The sequence below is a fragment of the Rutidosis leptorrhynchoides genome, chromosome 3 (assembly GCF_046630445.1).
Source record: "Rutidosis leptorrhynchoides isolate AG116_Rl617_1_P2 chromosome 3, CSIRO_AGI_Rlap_v1, whole genome shotgun sequence".
NCBI classification, from domain to species: domain Eukaryota; kingdom Viridiplantae; phylum Streptophyta; class Magnoliopsida; order Asterales; family Asteraceae; genus Rutidosis; species Rutidosis leptorrhynchoides.
Window position 1 is genome coordinate 147,710,347 of NC_092335.1, and position 24,251 is coordinate 147,734,597.

The 24,251-nt window shown below is 30.7% G+C and overlaps 1 long non-coding RNA gene across 1 annotated transcript; it reads left to right on the forward strand.

Moving 5' to 3' along the window:
- The first annotated feature begins 2,429 nt into the window (after positions 1–2,429).
- Positions 2,430–5,421, forward strand: LOC139896898 (uncharacterized). The gene is made up of 3 exons (XR_011776356.1): positions 2,430–4,178; positions 4,679–4,750; positions 5,349–5,421. It is a non-coding gene; the product is annotated as an uncharacterized lncRNA (long non-coding RNA).
- The last annotated feature ends 18,830 nt before the right edge of the window (positions 5,422–24,251 follow it).

Sequence of the window (24,251 nt, forward strand, 5' to 3'; positions counted from 1 at the left end):
ATTTGGTACAAGATTAGCTCTAGCCTATGTCCCTATTTATAGGAGAGTTTAGAGAATTCTAGAATTAGGTTTAGGTTAAGTTTTACTTAGGGAACAAGTTAGGGAATGAGGAGGCGTTATGGGAACCGATTTTGGGAGGGTATTTTGGGAATTTCCTTTATTTTATTTTTTTTTAAATTTCGGCTAGGACTTTAAGTGATGGATTGGAAATTTTCGTTTTAGCCCTTGCACTTTAAATTAGCTTATTTAATTCCAATCTTGTTTAAGATTAATTAAGTTATATACATTAAGCTTTAGTTTATTACCTTTTGTTCACGAAAATTAATTAGCTTATTATTTCCGTCTTTTATTAACTTGTAAATTATTACACAAAGTTAATTAATATGTTTTATAATTTTTGATACTTAACAATTATTGACTAAAGTTAAATCGTTAAGTTTTTAATTATATTGTTGGGCAATTAATATGAAAAATATAGAATGAAAAAATGAGGGTCGTTATAAACATATTCATGGCCTTTTGAATTTTCTAGGGTTTCTTTGATTTGGATAAAGAAGAAGCGTATTTTTTTAAGAAGTCTGTATCTTTTGTATATGTCTTTTAATTTATCGATCGTTGTAATTATTAAATGGTTTGGTGAATATTTTATTTTAATTATTAAATTAATTAATTAGATTAATGACATCAGCTTAAGGGCTTAGATTTTTATTTTTTTTTATTTAACAAATGAACCTTTTGGATTTTCTAGGGTTTCTTTAATTTGGATAAAGAAGAAGCGTATCTGTTTATGAAGTATGTATCCTTTGTATATGTCTTTTAATTTATCGATTATTGTAATTATTAAATGGTCCGGTGAATATTTTATTTTAATTATTAAATTAATTAATTAGTTAATGACATTATCTTAAGGGCTTAGATTTTTTACTTTTTTTTTTTAAACAAAGAAATTAACTTATTTATAATATCATCATTTTAATAGAATCTATAGATAAGTATCACCCCAATTTTTAAAATGTAGTACTCCGTATTATTTAGTTAATTTGACAGCTGTCAGAATAATGACTAGACTTGCAAAAAAAAATGACCTATTTGGTGAAGTTTTAAATGGGGAAGGTAAAAAGTGAAAATTGTCAAAACTAGAAAAAATTTGACCGCGCGTTACTGCGGTTGTATTCGGCGCGCGGTCGAATTTGAATATACCTTGTTTGGTACTTAATATATCTAATAGGTTGGGTTGTTTATTGGACGTGTATGTATATGTATGTAATTTAGCCCGAAATATTTAATTTTTTTAACGATATCCGTTTCGCGTATAGTTAGTCACGTTGTGTTCGTAAAATTAATTCGAGTTGAAAGGTGGTCTCGGAAAAATTTAACTCGCACTGAGCGTGAATATAGGGCCCGTTATTTAGTGTTTTTGTAACGATGTCCGTTTCGCATATAGTTAGTCTCGTTGGGTTCGTGAGATTTTTTCGAGTTGAACGGTGGCCTTGGAAAAATTTAACTCGCACCGAGTAAGAAGATGGGGCCCGTTATAAATTTGGGCTGAATAAGTTTTTTTAATTTTAATAAAATTATATATTTACATTTTTTACCCCTGAAAAAGTGTAAAGTTGAGGGGGCGATGTGTAAATTGTGCGAAAGTTGGGGGGCTCTTTGTAGTGTGAAAGCAAACTCAAAACGGCATCGCGTGTGATGACCCGGGAAATTCCGACCAAATTTAAACTTCATCTTTATATAATTCCGACACGATAAGCAAAGTCTGTAATGTTGAGACACAAATATTTTAAACTGTTTCATATATTCATTTGACTTTCGACCATTTCCAACGATTCACGAACAATTATTTATAAATAAAAAAAATGTATATATATAATGATAAATACTCAATATATGTTATTACATAATATATTATAGAATTATTATATATTACATTTAATTAAAAGTTAAAATATAGATATTATTATAAGAATGATTAAAATTATAATTTAGTTGTGATTTAAATATTATTAGTATTACTTAGATGTTATTATTATTAATATTATTATTAATATTATTATTATTATTTCTATTAGTATTTTTATTAGTATTTTTATTATTATTAATAAAATTAATAGTATTATTATTATTAATAAGATTATTAATTATTAATATTAATTAAATATAAAATAAATAAAATATAAAGTCAATAATTATGCAAAATCTATTATTAATCTAATCAGCTTTTGATTCTATCCTTTTTCCTAATTTTCCGTTATTGGTCCAAGTTTTGTTTCTATCTCACTAATGTATCCATGATTTAGACTAGTAGTGTGATTGATGCCGTTTTATTTTATTTTATTTTTTTTGTTTTGCCTTCACAAATATCTCATTCTCTATATTATATACATCTAATATACATATTACATGATGCATAGATAAAACCCACTTAAAACTTTTCTCGTCTCTTTAATTGTTTTTGATGAACACCCCCTTCATTACTAAAACAAACCCCACCACAAACCATAACCTCATCACTACCCTCGTTAAGAACCACCCTCAGCCGCCACTTGTTTGCTACGCTATATTTTTTTCTGTTTCCAATTCGTGAAACCCATAACCACCATTATATTTAACTGCTTCTATACCTTTCTATTGTTCGAACCACTAAACCCACGAATGTTACTTATGTTGTGTCTTTTCTTTTCTGTTCCGGCTTCTTTCTTGATCCAATCCAACAACAATAATCATTGTTATGCTACTACTGCAGTCCTTTATCTGTTCTTCTGATTTCAAACTGACCCACACCTGCTATTGCATGTTACATGAGTTGTTACGATGGTCTCCTGTTGCAGCTGAACCCAAGAACTCACCCATAGAAGCTGTTTGTGTTTTTTTTCCTGTTGAAATCACAAACCAAACCGTCATCACCTTCCTAACCTACACGAAAATCGAACCATATGTTCTGTTGTTTTGGCAGTCCATGAATGACCCAACAAATTGCTAAAACAACTGCAGTTTTACTTACCTCGTTACCGTGGTGATTTGACTGCACATCCCACCATTTTATTTTTTCGGTTTATAGCTTGAAAGATCGTTGATAACTACAACTGATTTCCTGTGGATTGCTACGTGACTTTTCTACTTCACTCAAACCCAACAAAAACCGCCAACCATTTCTTGATTCTTTCGGTTATTAAAACACCACCTTCAACAATTCCAGTATCCTTTTTAAATCATGCAAGATAGAGGTATAAATATATAGAATGTGTGTTGCATAAAGAAAAATTGGATTCCAATCTCTTGGACAAAGTGGTCGATATTTTCACCTTTTAAGTTAGTGGGATGATATCATGATTGAAGGAGTTGTTGAGCTAAGATTACTAAAACAAAAAGTTAGATACTAGTGGACGATTATTATAGATAATAAAATTATACTCTCCTATTTAAATATGCTAGTGACCACGTGTTTGGGTGAATACAACAGCAAGAAAGTTGGATAACGAGGTGATGTTAAACAATTACGTTTTTTTTTTGTATCTGCTGTTGCCCGATTATTTCTATTACAGCTACCAACGAATCCCATATTTTTTCTTCCTAATAAATTTCGATAAAACCCAAATAATTTATCACTTGGGCTGTTATGTTGGGCCATACCAAGATTACCCAAAAGTTGATGAGTTTTATGTGAGTAACACACAAAAACCGAAACACCCTTAGTTATTATTTCTCTCAAGCATAAACCCTTTCGGTCTACTCCTTCGTTCAACCCAATGATGTTGTTAAGAATGATGATCGCATATGATGATAAAGAAGAGTTGATATTATTATGATTGTGATTTTATGTGTCGTGTACGTATGATGGTGGTGGATCGAAACCAATACTCACCCACTTGATCGTTATTTAAGTGATGATGATGTTATGATGGGAGTTGTATGATGCATAATTTATGATGATGATGATTATGATGATACCTATAGATGATGAGATAAGTGATGATCATAAGTTGATGATGAAGTTGCAAATGGGTTTTAATTTTGAAGAAGAAGAACATGAAAATAAAATGGGTTAAAAGGTTTAGGCTGGGAATAAAAACAGAAAAGTAAAAGGCAGCTAGATGGTTAGGAGGTTTGTTAAGGAATGAGAGGTCTCGAGTTTGAGCCCGGACATAGGCTTTTTTTTTAAACATTTTCGTGAGGTAGTTTTATTTATTATTATTATTATTATTATTATTATTATTATTATTATTATTATTATCATTATCATTATTTTCATAACAAATAAATATTATGTATATGAAAGTATACTCATATTAACACTACATATAATTATATATATTGAACATATTTTATAATAAATTATTGATTTTTGATAAAATACTAATTTTATATATATATATATATATATATATATATATATATATATATATATATATATATATATATATATATATATATATATATATATATATATATATATAATCATATGTATAAACATTAATTACTTTAAATATATATATACAAAATAAATATAGATAACATATAATTTAAGATATAAATTATACATAAAATATATGTATTAATTAGGTTTTATAATAAATTTCATATAACTACAACACTTAATATATAAATATTATAAGATTAATAAATGAAATTATTTGATTGCTATTATACGTGTTAATATACATAATTGATATAGGTTCGTGAATCCGAGGCCAAACCTGCATTGTTCAGTTTAGTCATATGTATTTTTACTACAAAATACAGTATGGTGAGTTCATTTGATTCCCTTTTACTCTTTATATTATTGGGACTGAGAATACATGCGCTGTTTTTATAACTGCTTTATTAAATGCTTTTGAAATATATTTTGAACTGTGAATACATGAAATGCTTTTACAAATGTTTGACGAGATAGACACAAGCAAAACATTCCTCGAATGAATTATGTGGACATGATAATTGCCACCGTTGAATTATGTGGACATGATAATTGCCACCGTTGAATTATGTGGACATGCTAATTGCCACCGTTGAATTATGTGGACATGATAATTGCCACCAATTGATGTGAATGTTATGTATTGAAAGAATGATTTTTATACACAGGTTATGTGTATTATATTTTGTGCACGAGGTATGTGTACGGTTACTATGATTTATGAAAAATGGATTTCGTACACGAGAAAGGTGTACTGTATTTAAAAGATATCGCATGTACATTACATGTGGGTGTAGGATTCGGGCCCATTTGTACTATGCAGCATTTAAATCTTGTGGTCTATCAAAATGATGAATTTTATTGTTTATGATAAACCTATGAACTCACCAACCTTTTGGTTGACACTTTAAAGCATGTTTATTCTCAGGTACGAAAGAAATCTTCCGCTGTGCATTTGCTCATCTTAGATATATTACTTGGAGTCATTCATGACATATTTCAAAAGACGTTGCATTCGAGTCGTTGAGTTCATCAAGATTATTATTAAGTCAATTATAGTAAGATATATTACGAAATGGTATGCATGTTGTCAACTTTTGATGTAATGAAAGATTGTCTTTTCAAAAACGAATGCAATGTTTGTAAAATGTATCATATAGAGGTCAAGTACCTCACGATGTAATCAACTGTTATGAATCATTTATAATCGATATGGACTTCGTCCGGATGGATTAGGACGGGTCTTCACACAAGAATATTTATGAAAATATCCTCAGAAATATTGAAGATATTGACGATGATATTTTGGAATTTCTAAGTTCGATGGTTGATGGAGAAAGATTTTCCGCAAGATTTTAACATGACTTTGGAGCAAGATATTCTCTAAAGATTTCAAAGGATCCAGAATTATCTGGATTCTTTGAATATAGGGTATGGTTCTTGTATTTTTCCTTGGTCTCCTTCATGGTTAACTCTATCCGTTTTCCAGTTACAACGTTTCTGAGCTTTTCCAACATATTATTCTTTATCATCAAACTTCCAACGACTAAAGTCATTTACGGTTGCCTACAGTTTCTGCTGCTTCATTCAGTTTTTTTTTCCAACATTCAGAGCATTGATTTGTAGATTGAGTGCTTTTCAGAATTTCAGAATAAGAGACCATAATTCTAAAAGATAAATGTCATACATATAAATGTTGATGTAGATATGCTGTGAGTTTTCAAAGTACTGATTGCTGATTCCTGGTAATTGGTATGGCAGTTCTCGTTACAAGATATGGATGAGTATATGATAGGGTTTCAATGAATAACTATAATGATTTGTTAGAGAGATTTAAGCCAAGAAGTAACGAGGTTGCTGGTATATCTGCTGGTAATATGGTGGAATATAAAAGAATTCTCCGGTATCAAAATGGTAATCGTATATATCAGGATTATAGTAAGGCTACTTCGAATGAAAAGTCGAAGTTGACTTGCTGGAGCTGTGACAAAATTGGCTACCTTGAAAAGGGATCGCAAAGTTATTTTTTGCTAATAAATGCCAAAGGACCTGACGCGGCTACGGGTTAAACTTTTACTCACTTGCCGAGAGTTTCTCAAGTGCATAACTATATACATAAATCTTTCCTTTCGTAGATGAAGTGCGGTTGATTCATCCTATTGTTTGAGGTGTTTTCAGAAATTATGGGGTTTAATGTTGAACGCAGATTGTAATCGTCGAGATACAATGGGGTTTAAGATGAGATCAAGTGGCAAACTTGAAGAATTGTTTAGTTTCATATGTTTTAATCAATATTTTAATTCATTTTAATTGTCCAATGTTGATAACCCATAATTCAAAGTCCACAGTTAGCAATTCAATAATTCGTATATAGTTTAATATATAATATTCGAATTAATTAATACATGTCGTGACCCGTATACGTCTCAGACTCGATCACAACTCAAACTATATATATTATTGTAGAATCAACCTCAACCCTGTATAGAGAACTCGATCATTACTGCATATAGAGTGTCTATGGTGATTCCAAATAATATATATAGATGCGTCGATATGATATGTCAAAACCTTGTATACATGTCCCGATATTTAAAGTGCGTAAATAAATAACAGAAAAAATTAAATAACGATAAATAAAGTGCCTAAAGTAAATAACAGAAATTTAATGACGATAAATAAAATTGCGAGAATGTAAATTGCGATAAAATAAATTGCGATAAACAAAAAGTAATCAGTTAGCTAGGAACAATTAGCTACGATTTTGTTAGCGTGGATTCTTAACAAAATTTCTCATAGTTAATTTGTTTGTTTCTAACAAATTTTATTTTGTCAAATGTTTTCTTCATTATGCCACTTGTTGGATTCTGATAAATCAAAATCCAAATATGAAATTGGATGAATGTTTATTCTATGGTGAACGGATTTGTGTATCGGTGGATGTAAGTAGGATAGTATATGACTGTTGAAACAGATTCGAAGAACGTACAATGTAACTTGGAGTACTCGAAATTATATACCTCTTCGTGCTTCCTGTGTATCATTATATTGGAAACATTCAATAGAAAATTTAGTACCGAAAAGCAGATTATGCGAAACTATGAAGAAAGTCGTGGACAAATCACAAAGAGTAAGTTTGACTTCAAAGAATCCAAATAATTCGGTTTCTGATGAAATCTTAGGCGAATACCTTGCTTCCGAATCTAAACCCTTACGGATAAATCTTCTTCATCATCCATCGATACTAGAAATTCCAAGATATCATCGTACCTTTCATTATAAATATCCTCGATATTTCTGAATATATTTTCATAACTAAACTTATCTGAACTTATTAATCTCTTCGTGCTATCAGTGTTACATCATATAGGAACTGCTAGTTTCTATATTCTGTAAACTTTCGGACTTAAAATATGAATGTTATTGAAGTAATGTTGGGAACTGATGCATGAGTTAGTATAATATAATGACACTTGATCAACGTGATTATATTACAGTAAGTCATGCTGAGTTTCTAAATGGAATATGATGATTCACAGATTATAACGTCATCATGTGCCATGTTACATAACTCTTTCATTCAAATTAACTTCTGAACATATCAAGAAAATATATTCTTGATAGTTCTATTCTCAGTGATTCTGGTAATTCGACAAATCAAATCGTGCCATTTCGATTTCCTTCTTAGAACATTAACAATGTTCATTCTGAAGTTTATATCTGCGAATTCTGAACCATTACAAGCGGTGTTTAATCGCAAGAAGAAGAAACGAAGGGACAAAGCTCCAAAAAATAAGAGAAAATATAAAGCCCAATAACAACACAGAGGTTACAAACCGTGGATATCAGTACGTATGGCAATATAAAGACACGGGAGGATTATAAATACAATAATCCCTAGAGCATAGTAGAAATAAACAGATTCTTCCGGTGATAGTAGGAAAAGAAGAACGATCATTGCGATAGTCAGAATAAGAACAAGGATTAGAACCGGATTAAGCATTATTATAATCTTTTGGATATATGAACTGAGAAAGAAGGTATAGAAGTGGTGGAAACTAATGGAACGAAAAATGTAAATTTATAATGGAAATATCAAACAGAGTAATCGAGGTAGATCACCGCATTTAATTATAGAGATCTTAATTCCCTTATTCGCTGAAGAATCAAATCTTTTAGATTTCGACGATTTTCTTTAAATCCCTTAAATTTCGGAATTCAGCCCTCTACATCAAAAGATTAAGACGCACCTTATTTTCTAAATTCAACCATGACTAGTGAAAAATTATGATGAAACTCGTCAACTTCATTTCATTCTTTTGTGATAGCTTCATTCAATTCACAACAGTTGATTTCATCACGAGGTAATTGACCTCTATATGATACATTATACAAACATTGCATTCGTTTTTAAAAGACAAACTTTCGTTACATCGACAGTTGACAGGCATGTATAGCATTTCTTAATATATCCAAATATAATTGACTTAATAATTATCTTGATGAACTCAAAGACTCGAATGCAACGTCTTTTGAAATATGTCATGAATGACTCCAAGTAATATCTCTAAAATGAGCAAATGCACAGCGGAAGATTTCTTTCGTACCTGAGAATAAACATGCTTTCAAGTGTCAACCAAAAGGTTGGTGAGTTCATTAGTTTAAAATAAGTAACATTTCCATCATTTTAATAGACCACAATATTTCATATTTCCATTTCTCCTAAACATACGTCCCATGCATAGAGACAAAAATATCATTCATATGGATTGAACACCTGGTAACCGACATTCACAATAGGCATATAAGAATATCCCCATCATTCCGGGATCCTCCTTCGGACATGATATAAATTTTGAAGTACTAAAGAATCCGGTACTTTGGATGGGGCTTGTTGGGCCTGATAGATCTATCTTTAGGATTCGCGTCAATTAGGGTGTCTGTTCCTTAATTCTTAGATTATCAGACTTAATAAAAAGGGGCATATTCGATTTCGATCATTCAACCATATAATGTAGTTTCAATTACTTGTGTCTATTTCGTAAAACAGTTATAAAAATAGCGCATGTATTCTCAGTTCCAAAAATATATATTGCAAAAGCATTTAAAAAGGGATTAATGAAACTCACCTAATGTATTTTGTAGTAAAAATACATAGAACAACATTGAACAAGTATATGGTTGGCCTCGGATTCACGAACCTATATCATTCATATATATATTAACACATATAATGGAAATCGAACAAATTTATATATATTTAGTGAATTCGATGTTTTCTTAATAAATTATATGTTTTGTTAATGACTTAATTAATATATCTATTTTATATGTTTTTAAATAAATAATTAATCTTTATCATAAAAATATTAATATAGTGTTTGTTAAATATATTTTTATATAACTAATTTTTATTGTAATAATAATAATAATAATAATAATAAAAATAATAGTAATATTAATAATGATAAAACTAATAATAATAATGATCATTTTAAAAAAAGATACTTTTAAATGATAATTATAATAATAAAAAGAATTCTTATAATATTAATGATAATTTTAATAAATATGTTTATTTTACTCATTTTAATAAAAATTACCTTTAACAATAATAAAATAATAATAATAATATCAATAATAAGATAAACACTAATAATAATAATCCACATAACAATAATAATAATAATAATAATAATAATAATAATAATAATAATAATAATAATAATAATAATAATAATAATAATAATAGTAATAATATAAATAATAATAATAATAATAATAATACTTGATAAAGATATAATAAATAATAATTAAAATTATACCTAAATAAAGAGTGAGATCAGATCTGGATTGTCTTCTCAAATAGATCGTGATAACAGAGAACACACACACACACAGAGGCGAATAACAATAATCAAAGTTCATATTCTTCTTCGATTCACTTATCAGCAAACAATCAAGCACAAAACAGAAATTGTCTAGCAGGTCTTCGGTTCATCATCATCATCCTCCATTTTCGTCATCATTGTGGATCATCATTTTTTTTTATTACTCAATCAATTAATCGGTTCATTAATAGGTAATTGATTCATTTATATTATCTTGATTTCTTTATCCCACTCTATATATATTCCGTGCTTTAAATGGATCATACATCAACAATAATAATTGTTGTTATTGGTGAGTTTTGATTTAGGGTAACAACCACAAGGGTCTCGTTTCTTTTCCATTTGATCAGAATCGAAGAAGATCATCAATATTTAGTTACAAATTTGAGATGCTTGTTATGATTTGGTTCAACAGGTAACTGGGATTGATTCTAGTATCGATCAGTTGCAATTCAATTTACAACGATTAGTTTTGGTGATGTTTGATTGTGATGATGTCTGTTTTGATTGAAAGAAAACAGAAACTAACAATAGTTGTCGAACACATGTGATGTCTTGTTTCGAATAGGTACGTACAATAGGTTGTAGCAGCAACAAGTAAGAGTTTGATGGAGATGGTGATCGGTTTTGGTTTGAAAATCGAAGCAGAATGGTGACCAGGTATGGTTTTCTTTGTTATAGTTCTTTTTAATAATGATAGTTATAGGTGATGATTAAGAACGGCTTGATGTTTTGTTCTAATTATAAATAGAAACCCCAATCGTTGAATTGTTTTCAGTTATGTTGCAGGTTTGATAGAAACATATTTGATAGGCAGTAGCAGGTAACAAGCATCCGAATGAATTGGGTTTGAGGTTTTGTTGTAGTGATATTGATAGTGGATTTGAGGGGTTTTAAATCTTATAAAAGCAGGAACAGAGGCTGCAAAATAGTGGCTGTAGTTTGTTAAAGCAACAACTGAGAATGAAGTGGTGATGGATTCTTGGATGGTGGCAAAGGTTTATGGCTGTAGTGATTGGTTTTTGAGGGTTCTTGTTTATCTTTAGTTCAAACACAAGAACGAATGGCAGCAGCCTGATTAGCTCTTCGAATAGTTAGAATTTGAATCGGTGGGATGGAACATAGTGGCATCGAAGTGATAACAAGTTTATGTTCCGGGAGTTCGACTAGTAGTGCAGTAGTAGCTGCTGGTTGATCTTAAACAGTTAGTTGCAGCAGTATTGAATAATTGAAGGAGGTTTTAGTGATGAATTGAATAATTGAAATGAATGATACTTGAGGTTTTGGTTTATTTGCTTTTGAATAAGTGGTTGTAATCGATTAAGTTAAGAGTCAATTTAGGACTTGTGCTTTGAATGTTATTAAGAATGAGTTGTGATGATCTCAAATGTATTTGAATGATTGGAGTAGACAAAAGATCACGAGTAGGTGGAAAAAATAAAATACAGATATAGACATATTACTATTTGTGTACCATTATTTGATTTTTATATATATTTTATATTTAGTTTTAATATTTAATAAGTAATTAGATTAATAATAATAATTCTATTAATGTTATATTATTACTAAAAAAATAATACTAATAATACTAATAAAATTAATACTAATATTAATGATAACCATAATAATTTGAATTATTAGTTTTATAAATATAATAATAATATTGATATCTATAATAATAATGATAATTCTTAATAATAATGATAATGATACTAATAATAATATCAATCAATTATAATGATATTAGTAATATTAATAAAAAATATTATGACATTTTATATATAAATTCATCTTCATATCTATATGTCATATATTCAAAATAATAATTTTTAATAATACTAATATAGATGTTGATATAGAATATCATAATAATATTACCATAGCAACTATAATTTAACTTATTATATTAACATTATATATTATTAATTAAGTATTATATATAATAACATACATTGAATGTTTAATATTACAATAAATAGAAATCCTAGATATATTTATTTTAATAACAATTTAATTATTCTATATATTATTTTACTTTTTTTTTTCCAAATGATTAATTTGTATTTTATTATATAAATTTATAATATACATTTATATATATATATATATATATATATATATATATATATATATATATATATATATATATATATACATACATACATACATATTTATCTACAAACAATTGTCCGTGAATTGTCGGGAATGGTCGAAGGTCAAATGTTATCATGAAATAATTTCATAATCTTGTAACTCAACATTACAGACTTTGCTAATCTTGTCGAAATCATATTAGGTTTTAGTTTAAATTTGGTCGGAAATTCCCGGGTCGTCACAGTACCTACCCGTTAAAGAAATTTCGTCCCGAAATTTGAGTGAGGTGGTCATGGTTAACAATAAAAAAATGTTTTCATGAAGAATATGAGTTGATAAGTAGAGTTTTATCATTATTGAGTAATACAGATAAAACAATTCGATTACTCGAAGAGTACGAGTGAGGATATCACAAAAGAGTGAAATGAGAAAGACAAGTTTCATCATAACTTTTGGCTAGTCATGGTTGAATTTAGAAAATAAGGTTCGTCTTAACTTCTGACGTTGTCTCGATTGAATTTCGGAATTCAAGGGGTTTAAAGAAAATTTAGGAAATCTATAAGATCTGATTCTTCGGGATTTATGGAAATTAAGATCTCTTTAATTAAATGCGATCATCTATCTCGATTGCTCTGTCGGATGTTTCCATTATAAATTTACCTCTTCCATGTTATTATTCTAACCATTCCAATACTTTCTTTCTTAGTTCATACATCCAAAAGATTGTGAAAATGCTTAATCCAGTTCTAATCCTTGATATTTTCCTAATTATCATTCCTGTCATCCTTCTTTTCAATCTTCCACCAGAAGAATCTGTTTACTTCTATTATTACCTTGGGATGATGCTATTCTTATTTATACCGTGTCTTTATATTGCTATTCTTATTAATATCCACGGTTTGCAACCTCCGTGTTGTTATCGGGCTTTATATTTTCTCTTAAATTTCGAAATCCCTGCTTTCGTTTTCTATAATCATTGTCATCCACAGTTAATGCTCTCTCCTATTTTGCTGCGATTTATACTCCAATTTTCTATTTCTTTTGGAGCTTTGTCCCTTCGTTTCTTCTTTTTATGATTGGACATCTCTGTTAATGGTCCAGAATTCGTAGATATGGAGTTTTTGAATGAATTTAATGTTATAAACAAGAAAGAACGTTATAGCACGATTTGATTTGTCAAATTACCAGAATCACTGAAAATAGAACTATCAAGAATATATTTTCTTGATATGTGATGTTTCGCGAGGTGTATATAAAATACTATTAAATTTTACAAGGAAATACTATTAAATACGATACAATTTTACACAAGATATTTATTTATTTATAGAATGGATATACTTAAACCTTGCTACAACACTTATAGGCAGTGTACCTAATCGTACAGTAGTGTAGTTTTTAGTAAGTCCAGTTCGTTCCACAGGGAAAATCTTTAAACAAAGCTTAACGCTATATTAGTTTACTTTTATAAAAATACAAATATATATACAAGTAATATTATTATTATAAAGGGGGGTTTTTACCGTTTAATGACCGGTTTGTCGATTTTAAAACTTTAGTCGCAGTTAAAACCAAATGTAAAATATAAAAAATACAAGACTTAATTTAAAGCGTAAAGTAAATAACGATAATGAAATTGCGAATAATAAAAGTGCGATAAAATAAACTTGCGATAATTAAAAATTACGATAATTAAAAGTGCAATTAAATACAATAACAATAAATAAAAATGCGATAATTAGAAGTGCAATTAAATATAAAATAAAGGAAATTAAATATGAAATAAAAGAATTATGCTTATTTAAACTTCCGTAATCATGATGTTTGACGTGTTGATTTTAGTTTTATGCCCATGGGTTGATTGTCCTTTGTCCTGGATTATTTAATATGTCCGTCTGGTTTTTGTCCATAACAGTCCATCAGTCATAAATATAAAGTGCGAGTGTCCTCGTCAAATTATTCTTATACCCGAAGTTAAATATTCCAACTAATTGGGGACTTAAACTGTAACAAGATTTTAATACTCTGTTTAATAATTACACCAGGATGTTGACTGAGTGTAACCCAAGGTTTTAATATTTTGTTATCAATTATACCAAGTGTCCTTGTACATAATTTCACCCCTGTTTTAATTATTCTAGTGGCTATTAATCCATTCCCGTGTCCGATTAAATGAACGATTATTCGTACATATAAATACCCTGCCCATCGTGTCCGATCGAGTGTAAATGGTTATTTATAGGGACGCCCAATTGTAAATCTTTATATTGACATTAACAAACTATCATTTAGTTAAACAAATATAAAGCCCATTAATAGCACATAGTCTAATATCCACAAGTGTCGTTCTTTTATCCAAACCCCAATTATGGTACAAAGCCCAATTACCCAATTTTAGTAATTAGCCCAACATCATGATTACTTCGGATTAAATAAGCTAATAATAACTTAGCTACGAGACATTAAATTAAAAAGGTTGAACATAACTTACAATGATTAAAAATAGCGTAGCGTTACACGGACAGAATTTCGACTTACACCCTTACAACATTCGCTAAAATACCCTTATTATTAGAATTATAATTAAAATTAAAATTAAAATATAAATTATAAATATAAATATTACGTATGAATGGAGAAGAGAAAGATAGGATGGATTTTACGTTCACCAAACTGCGAATTTATAGGCCTGTGAACTGAAAAAGAAGCTCATGCGATCGCATGAGCTTTGCTCTTCAAGGCCATGCGATCGCATGGCCAGCTGGGGAGGCTCACATTTGGTTGTTTTCTTCTGCCGACGGTTTTATAAATAAATATAATATATTAAATAATTATAAGAATTATTTAAATATTATATTATATTTTTGTGCATAGTTGACTTGTAATTTTTAGTCCGTTGCGTCGAGCGTTGAGAGTTGACTCTGGTCCCGGTTCCGAATTTTCGAACGTCCTTGCGTACAATTTAATATCTTGTACTTTTTGTTTTGAATCTTGTACTCTTGTAATTTTGAGACATTTCTTATCAATAATTGGAACCTCGTTGATTGTATTTTGTACTTTTGAGCTTTTTGGTCGTTTGCGTCTTTAATTCGTTGAATCTGTCTTTTGTCTTCACCTTTTATTATTTAAACGAATATTACTTGTAAATAGAACAATTACAACTAAAAGCTTGTCTTTCTTGAGGAATAATGCTATGAATTATATGTTCGTTTTTAGCATTATCAAATATTCTCACACTTGAGCGTTGCTTGTCCTCAAGCAATATAGTCTTAAAATACAAGAATCACTTCTTTATTCTTCACACTTTGTACATCAGTGATTTCTATACGGCGGTATAAACAATGGTAGTAACGATATGGTTTACAGTCCCACATAACTATAAAAAAATTTAGATCCATTAAGGAAATTGGATCTTAAAAAAACATTTGATCTTTTGAAAATTAAATCTAGTTTTTACCCTAGATAAGTTTTCCGGAATAACCCTTCACCGGTGTTTGCAAAATATTTTTGTGGGCTTGGTGGGTTTCAGATTTGAAAATTTTAGCTCAAAACTTGCAGTTTTGTGTCACCCACTTGCTAACCTTGTATTAGGAAAGCAACACGTCCAGTTTACTTGTCCCGTATATTACCTTTCGATAAACTACCGTCCGGTTGTAAAGGAAAGCGTTGAACAAGCAATTGTTAAGGCAATGTCCCCTGACATGCTTTTAATTATGATCTATAACGTGTTGGACGCAATTACTATCCTTGGTAGGAGCAATAGTAAAGCTCACCCTTATGATTTTTCGGGCTGGTACAAGGTCCTGTCTTCGACCATGCTATGCAACCACCGTTCTTACGGTTGACACCCGATTTGGTTCAGGTGACCTAATGAATTCCAGGTGAATTCCTAGGATTTTACGTTCAATGGTAATGAACGCATTGAAAATAGGGTTTTCAGAAAACAAATCGGTTTGTAATTTTGATCAAAATATTTTCTCGTTCAAGCTCGAGTTTAGATATCATTGAATTCCATGAGTTTGAATTCTCAATCTTTAAGGTCAATCTCTAGGATTGAGTAATATCAGGCTTAAAAGCTGATTTTTAATCTTTAAGGAGATTATCCTTTCTGGGGATCTGATTCATTAGTCTTATCCAGCTAATTTGCACGGTGCCCCCCCATTTTACGAGATAAATCCTTCTCATGGTTTGGATAAATCTGACCACTTGGCGACCCTGTTTGATGCTGAGGTCCGTGGATTTCCTGCTAATTTTAGTGATGACTTTTCTAGGTTTTTCGTCAACCTACAGCTGGTCTGGACGACAACTTCATGACCTAACTCAAGAAGCGCGTTTCTTTTTCGGAAGACTTTACTTCCTTTTAATGATGGAATTGATTCATCGTGTAGATCCATCTCTTCTTTTCTTTCATCGGGTAAAATAGTTTAGTTTAGTCCAAAGCAAAAGTATTTTCAGTTATTTGTTACAGAAATATGTGACATATGTTTAAGATAACTTGGTAATTTTTCCCACACTTGGCTTTTATTTTCCTTTTTATTGTTCTCTATTCCATTTTAAATGAATTTTAACATTTTGGTTTGTTTCTCAATTTATGTCCTTTCCGAGGTAACAATAATTTCGGTGTTAACACCTAGTTTTATCGTTCATAAATATGTATAAACATGATTTTGAGTTCATTTAATTGAAAATTTTGAAAAATTTTACTAGAATTGGGTAGTCAGTATATAAGACTAGGGCTGTTCTTTATTATCAGAGAGCACTAGATTCTAATACAACTACTACGTTACTAGTATTTTTAATGGTAACCAAGTGTATAAAGATAAAAATTTTAAAAATCCGAAAGAATTTAACCCCTTCCCACACTTAAGATCTTGCAATGCCCTCATTTGCAAGAAATCAGTACAATTTAAATTATTGAGGGTGATTAGCGTAGAAATGATTAAATTTTACCAAAGTTTCCAAACATATTAGCGTTTGTTTGCTGAATGATAAATGGTGCATATCATTTGTTCATTTCGTCTGTTGTTACATCACATTTATTTATCATCTTGTCGTCAAAATTAGTAGCTTTTGCTGAACTTAATGCAGTCTTTGAAAATGCGCTGTTTTACCCTGTTTTGTACAATCGACAATATACATACATACAAATATAATCATGCATGGCAATTTGAAATGGGACTTAATATCCCACTTTCAAATTCTAAATATGAAATATTAGTACACAATAATAATAAAATAATAAAAATTACACAAATATATCTAATAACATAAGTTTAAACATGAAAAAGTCAAAAGATAAAAACATAAAAATCATAAAAGTAACCAAATGGAACTAAATCAGTCTGGATAGGGGTTCCAGTTCATCTCATCGGGTGGGTTCCATTGTTGGTTATAGGTGTTCTGATAGGCTTGGTTATAGTCATACCGGTTAAAGGGTGGTCGGATATCGGGGCTATGTGGCGGAAAATGAGCAGGTCGCGTAGGTACATAGTTATTTGGTACCTGATATGATAGCTGGCTCATGATTTGGTGCTGATGAACTAACCAGCTATCGTGTTGGCGTCGCCTATAATCCTCGTATACTCGCTCAGAGTTCCACTGCTCATACATACTATGTCTTGCCGCGTTCGTCATTGCTTCCTCATCTATACGAACGTGGACGTCAAGAATAGCATCTCGAAAGACATCCCTAATGTCTTCCGCCTCCTCTATTTCCTCGTCTGAGCCTCTCTCTACCTGAGGATGAGATCCCTCATAGGGTACTGCCTGGTTACGTCTACTTTTCAATACCTTAGCACCCACATAAACTTTCAATCCTAAGGGCTCAACCTGGTCTCTACAAATCTGTAATGGACCCCCTTGGTTCCTATCAAAACCTAAATACTCTCCAATGAGAGTAACAAAAATACCTCCTCCTATTATACTCCCGTCCTGCATTCCCTCTACCATTTTAGATAAATAAAAAGCAACACAGTAAGGGATATTGACAAAGCTTCTAGGATCCCGAATACACTTTAGGTAGAATAAATCATATAAGGTAATTTTTTCTTTATTATGACCTCTTTGTGTAATCGAGTTAGCCAAAAATCTATGAATAATACGAAGCTCAGCTCTGTCAATATGTGTATAGGAGTGTCCTCCTGCTCGTGTAAAAACATCAAAATGTGACATACGCCTCCAAATGGCGTCGGCGTCAAAGTTACTATCTACCTGTTCACCATAATGAATCAAGTTTGTACAATCGGGTAATAGCAACTCACCAGGAGTATATATCTGTAAGGCCCTGGCCATGTCCAGCATGGACATTCTGTACATCCTACCGCCAAGGATAAACCTAAGAAATCTTCTATCATCTATTCTAACTATATTTGTATCAAGTGATACAGTACTCATCAACTAAACACACCATTCCTTATATACAGGTCTACGAATGGTGAAAAGACGTTCCCAATCTGTAAAAGAAGAACTGCCATACCTTTGAACTAAAAGCTGTCTAACACGGTCAGCTAGATGGACCGTTTCCAAAGGGGCCCAATCGATTACCCTTGGCACCTCTACATTTTTTGTTACCAATTTGAATTTGTTCCTTTGATATATCTCGTAATCTCTCCATCTTCTATCAAATCTCAGATTAGGATGTAGAGTGTGCTCAGGAATCGTTGGGAATTCTACTGGCGGCCTCATTGGGAATACTATGAATTCATCAACAAACTGTACCGGATCATAATAAGGTATGTGCTGATCAGGCTGTTGTTGTTGTTCCTGTTATGGTTCTTGTTCGTGTTGCATTTCTGGTTCTGGTTCTGGTGCTGGTGCTGGTCGTCTAGATGATGATGCTCCTGAACCTCCAGTATCGGCTTTCTGCAAAACACATTAAACACAAAATTTGTGCATCCAAATATGCATTAGTGTTAGCAAAATAACAACTTAAAACAATCACTATAACATGTTAAATCAAAATTAAACTTATACACATTTTCACAATTTTTCACAATTCTACACTTTTCAAATAAGCACATATGAAAATGTATATAAAATTCATAAGCATTTAACTCAAATAACATGTCAAAATATTCATTACTAATAATTAAACAAGTCTCAAATGGCAAATATATCAAATTAATCAAGTTCATTAATTTTGGACTTAAAAAGTACACTTTAATCTCTAAAAATCATGTTTAGGATCATTGTTTGGATCATTTAACTATCTAAACATGTTACACTACTCAATTTAGCAATAATTCATGACAAAAATCGGCCATAACCTGTTTATATTAAAAAGCCCCAAATTGCTCAAGAACACAAACCCTAGATTTCTAAAATTTTTGAAGTTTTTGGCTTCAAATCATGTTAAATAGCATCAATCTAGGTTATACATGCATAAAATACTAATATTTTAACACTAATTACACTAGAAATTAATAAAATTGCATTAGGTAAAAAATTGGTAATTATCACAAAAACTAGGAATTTATAGAGTTTAGGGGTGTAATTTTTACCAATTTGCTGAAGAATGAGAATCTAGGCATGATTAGAGCAAGAATTTTGATGAATTACGGTGGAAAAATGGCGAAAATTGGTGAATTTTTGGGTGAGTTTCGTGAATGTATGTGTGTGTTTGTGTTGAGGCAGAACCGAGCTGCTGTATGTATCAGGACTGCATTTGGTCCCCATGCGATCGCATGGGTTCCAAGTGCAAACCTCATGCGATCGCATTGGGTGCCGGCTACAGTGATTTCAGTTTTTTTTTTTTTTTTTATAAAACCTTATACTTTATAAAACTTATAATTAATTAAATTTTAAAAACTTTGTTTTCCTTTAGGAGCGAGGGCGTTTCGGATCGTTGTCCTAGTCTGTCCCTCGACAAAATTTTAAAATTTGTCAAATCAAAGCGCGGTTTTTAAAAGTAAAAATTTTTGGGTTTTTTAATGTTTTTGGCATACTTTAATTCAATAAGATTAAAAATAATGATAATAAAAGTTCTCGTCCCTCCCTTGGGTAAAGCAATTTCGGTTCAAAGACCTAGTCTTCAACTTACGATTAATTTTAAAAATCATATTTTTAATTTAATGAGATAAAGTAAATTTTTGTTTTTAAATTCACACAACTTAAATATAAAATTCAATATTAATATTAAAAATTCACACCAAACTTAAAATTTGAAATGCATAAAATTAAAAATTCATATTTTAAAAATTAAAAATTCACACCAAACTTAATTTAAAAATTCATATTATAAATTCACACCAAACTTATATTAATTTTTTTAAATATTTACAATTTTAAATATATTGATTTTACAAAGTTTACAATATGAATTTAAGATTTATATATTAATTTTAAAAACATGGTACAAATAAAATTAAAAATCTTTTTGGCTTTTTATCCCACTTTAATCAATCAAATATTATCAAAAATATACGCCCCTCTTTTCGGTAAAGTAATTTCGGTTCCAAAACCTAATTTTAACTCATGACGAATTTTTGAAATATTTTGTGTTGATTGATTAAAGATATTTATACCTTAAGAATAAACGTTAAATTTCGCAGTGATGTAATAAATTTTTGAATGATATCAATAATTTCGGTCGCCAAACCTAATTTTATTCAATACCAATTTAATACTTTATAGCGAACAAATTAGCGTTTATTATCAAAAGGTTAAAAAAACTGTACAGACTTACCTGTGAGATAGTATTCTTAGTTATATGATCTATCCCATTCATAAGATAGTCGGTTTAATTAGTTTTCCATAGCTACATAGGCGTAACCTCGAGCATTCAGTGTTTTTTCTTCTAAACATATGAACGGTCCGTCTCTGCATAAAGTAACAAATTCGGTATTTGAATAGGTTTGATTATTTGAACATTTACCTCCATGTGACCATTTTCCGCATTTGTGACATCTTTCTAGGTGTCGTGCTCTTCTTTTCGCTGCGGATTTTGATTTTCTTTTACCAAATTGTAACTTATTATCTTCGCATCTGGATTCTTTTCTAACTCCGTCCAATCTTTCTCTGATTACTGATACTATTTCACTCGGTAGTGTGTCATTATTACGTTTAGTGATCAAAGCGTGTAGCATTAGACCATGGTTTAGTTCACAGGCAGTCTTCATTTCCTAAAAAAAATAAAAATTCAGAATGGGGGGAGAAGACTAGTTCTTTAGGGTCTGCTAGGGAAAGACCATTCGGGTTCCATTTTCGAGAACTACACGAAAACAGACAATCTAACTCTAACAGAAATACATAAACCCCTTTAAAGACTTGATTCTCCCCACACTTAGTTAGCTGTGGTATCGAAATTGTGATTAACTTCGTTGTCGACTTCCATCGGACTATCTATGTAGTTTTTAACTCGGTGACCATTAACTTTAAATTCAATCTCATTTGAATTTATTAATTCTATCATTCCGTATGGGAAAACTCTTTTAACTATGAATGGTCCAGACCATCTTGATTTCAATTTTCTAGGAAATAGCTTGAATCGTGAATTGAAAAGAAGAACTCTGTCTCCATCTTTAAATTCTTTTAAACTTCTGATTCTTTTATCATGCCATTTCTTCGTTCTTTCCTTATAGATTAACGAATTATCGTATGCTTCATGTCTTAATTCTTCTAATTCATTTAGTTGACTTAATAGTAGACGTCCGGCTTCATGTAAATCAAGATTACATGTCTTCAAAGCCCAAAATGCTTTGTGTTCAATTTCTACTGGAAGATGACATGCTTTTCCATAAACAAGTCTAAAAGGTGTGGTTCCAATTGGAGTTTTGTAGGCTGTTCTAAAAGCCCAGAGTGCATCCTCCAATTTAATGGACCATTCCTTCGGATTTGATCCTACAGTTTTCTCTAGAATACGTTTTAAAGCTCGGTTGGTATTTTCAACTTGTCCACTTGTTTGTGGATGATATGCAGTGGAGATTTTATGAGTTACTCCATATCTTTTAAGAATTTTCTCAAGTTGATTATTACAGAAATGAGTTCCCCGATCACTTATTAAAGCTTTATGTGTTCCAAACCTTGTAAAAAGACGTTTTAAAAAATTGACTACAACTCGTGCATCGTTAGTTGGGAGAGCTTGTGCTTCCGCCCATTTAGATACATAATCAATGGCTACGAGAATATAGAGATTATTATGAGATTTTGGAAATGGACCCATAAAGTCAATACCCCAAATGTCAAATACTTCACATACTTGGATGACATTTTGTGGCATTTCATCACGTTGACTTATTTTTCCGGCCCTTTGACAAGCATCACAGGATTTGCAAAGAAGGTGTGCGTCTTTGTAAATTGTAGGCCTATAGAATCCAGCATCATAAACTTTTCTTGCTGTTAGTTGAGGCCCATAATGCCCTCCTGTTGGTCCTGTGTGACAATGGTTTAATATTTTACTAGCTTCATCTCCAAATACACATCGGCGTATTATTCCATCTGGACAACTTTTAAACAGGTGTGGATCTTCCCAAAAATAGTGTTTTATATCAGTGAAGAATTTCTTTCATTTTTGGTACGATAATCCTTTTTCAAGGAATCCACAAACTAAGTAGTTTGCATAGTCTGCAAACCATGAGATTTCATTATAATCTATCTTCAATAGATATTCATCAGGAAAGTTGTCTTGTATGGCCGATTCATTTAGAACTTCTAATTCGGGATTTTCAAGACGAGAAAGATGATCAGCGGCGAGATTTTCTGCTCCTCTTTTATCTCGGATTTCAATATCAAACTCTTGTAAGAGTAAGATCCAACGGATTAATCTTGGTTTTGATGGAATACCACATGTAAACAAGTCACAAAACCCATTTATGTATGTATATGAATTCGTGTATATGTATATAGCAAGCGGAAGCAATTTTCATCTTAAGAACATGTGTATTTTAACCTTTTAAAATGTATTCCATTTCATAGATCTAGTCTTGTACAATATACTAAAATGTAAATAGAAGCTAGTTTAAAGGGATGTACCTACTCCAAGCTTATTGATAGATGATGATGAAGATGATGATAAATGGAGCTTCAAAACTATGAAACCTCAAGAGATAATACCCCAAACTTTGCACCAACACCTTGTACTTTGGTTATAATTTTCTAACACTTGAATTTAGCTTGTAATGATCAAGATTTGAACTCCCTTTGAGCAATAAAAGGCCACGGCAGCCAGCTGCTGTCTCAAAGGTTTATGCAGTTTTTTTTTTATCTATTTGATGTGTATATGCAAGTGTGTGCTTTGAATAATTCAAACCTTGCATGTTATAGGAAATGGCACTTGTAATAGACCAAGAAAGGAATCTCTTGCAAGAGTGCATCAAACTCCAAGGCCACTACAACTCCATTAGTTTATAAAAGTTAATTTTATAAAATTAGATTTTATAAAATTTAGTTTTATAAAACTTCCTTTTTAATATTTATGTACATTTCTTTATATAAAACCAATTTATATAAAATGTAACATAAATTAATTAATTATTTAACCTATAAATAATTAAATCCATATTAGATAAATTATTCCATAATTTATATACACATCAAGAAATATTTCTGAAAACCATTTTTCTTCAAGTTCAAGTGTCGCGTATTTGATTAATGATCAAATCGTTAAGATCAAATACGAATAAGGTGTTGGTAAGCCTGTTATTGGGTATGACCCGACTTGGATCAAAACATATTAGCCACGTTAATTTAATATGTCTCTCGGGCATACGAAATACCTTCAATCTCCCACTTGCACGAGAAACATAAGAAATTAATGCAAGTGATGGATACCACCTAACGACCGTCCATCACCCCCAATATGTAATGACTTTTGCCATTCAATAACATCATCCCTTTCGAGTTCCCAT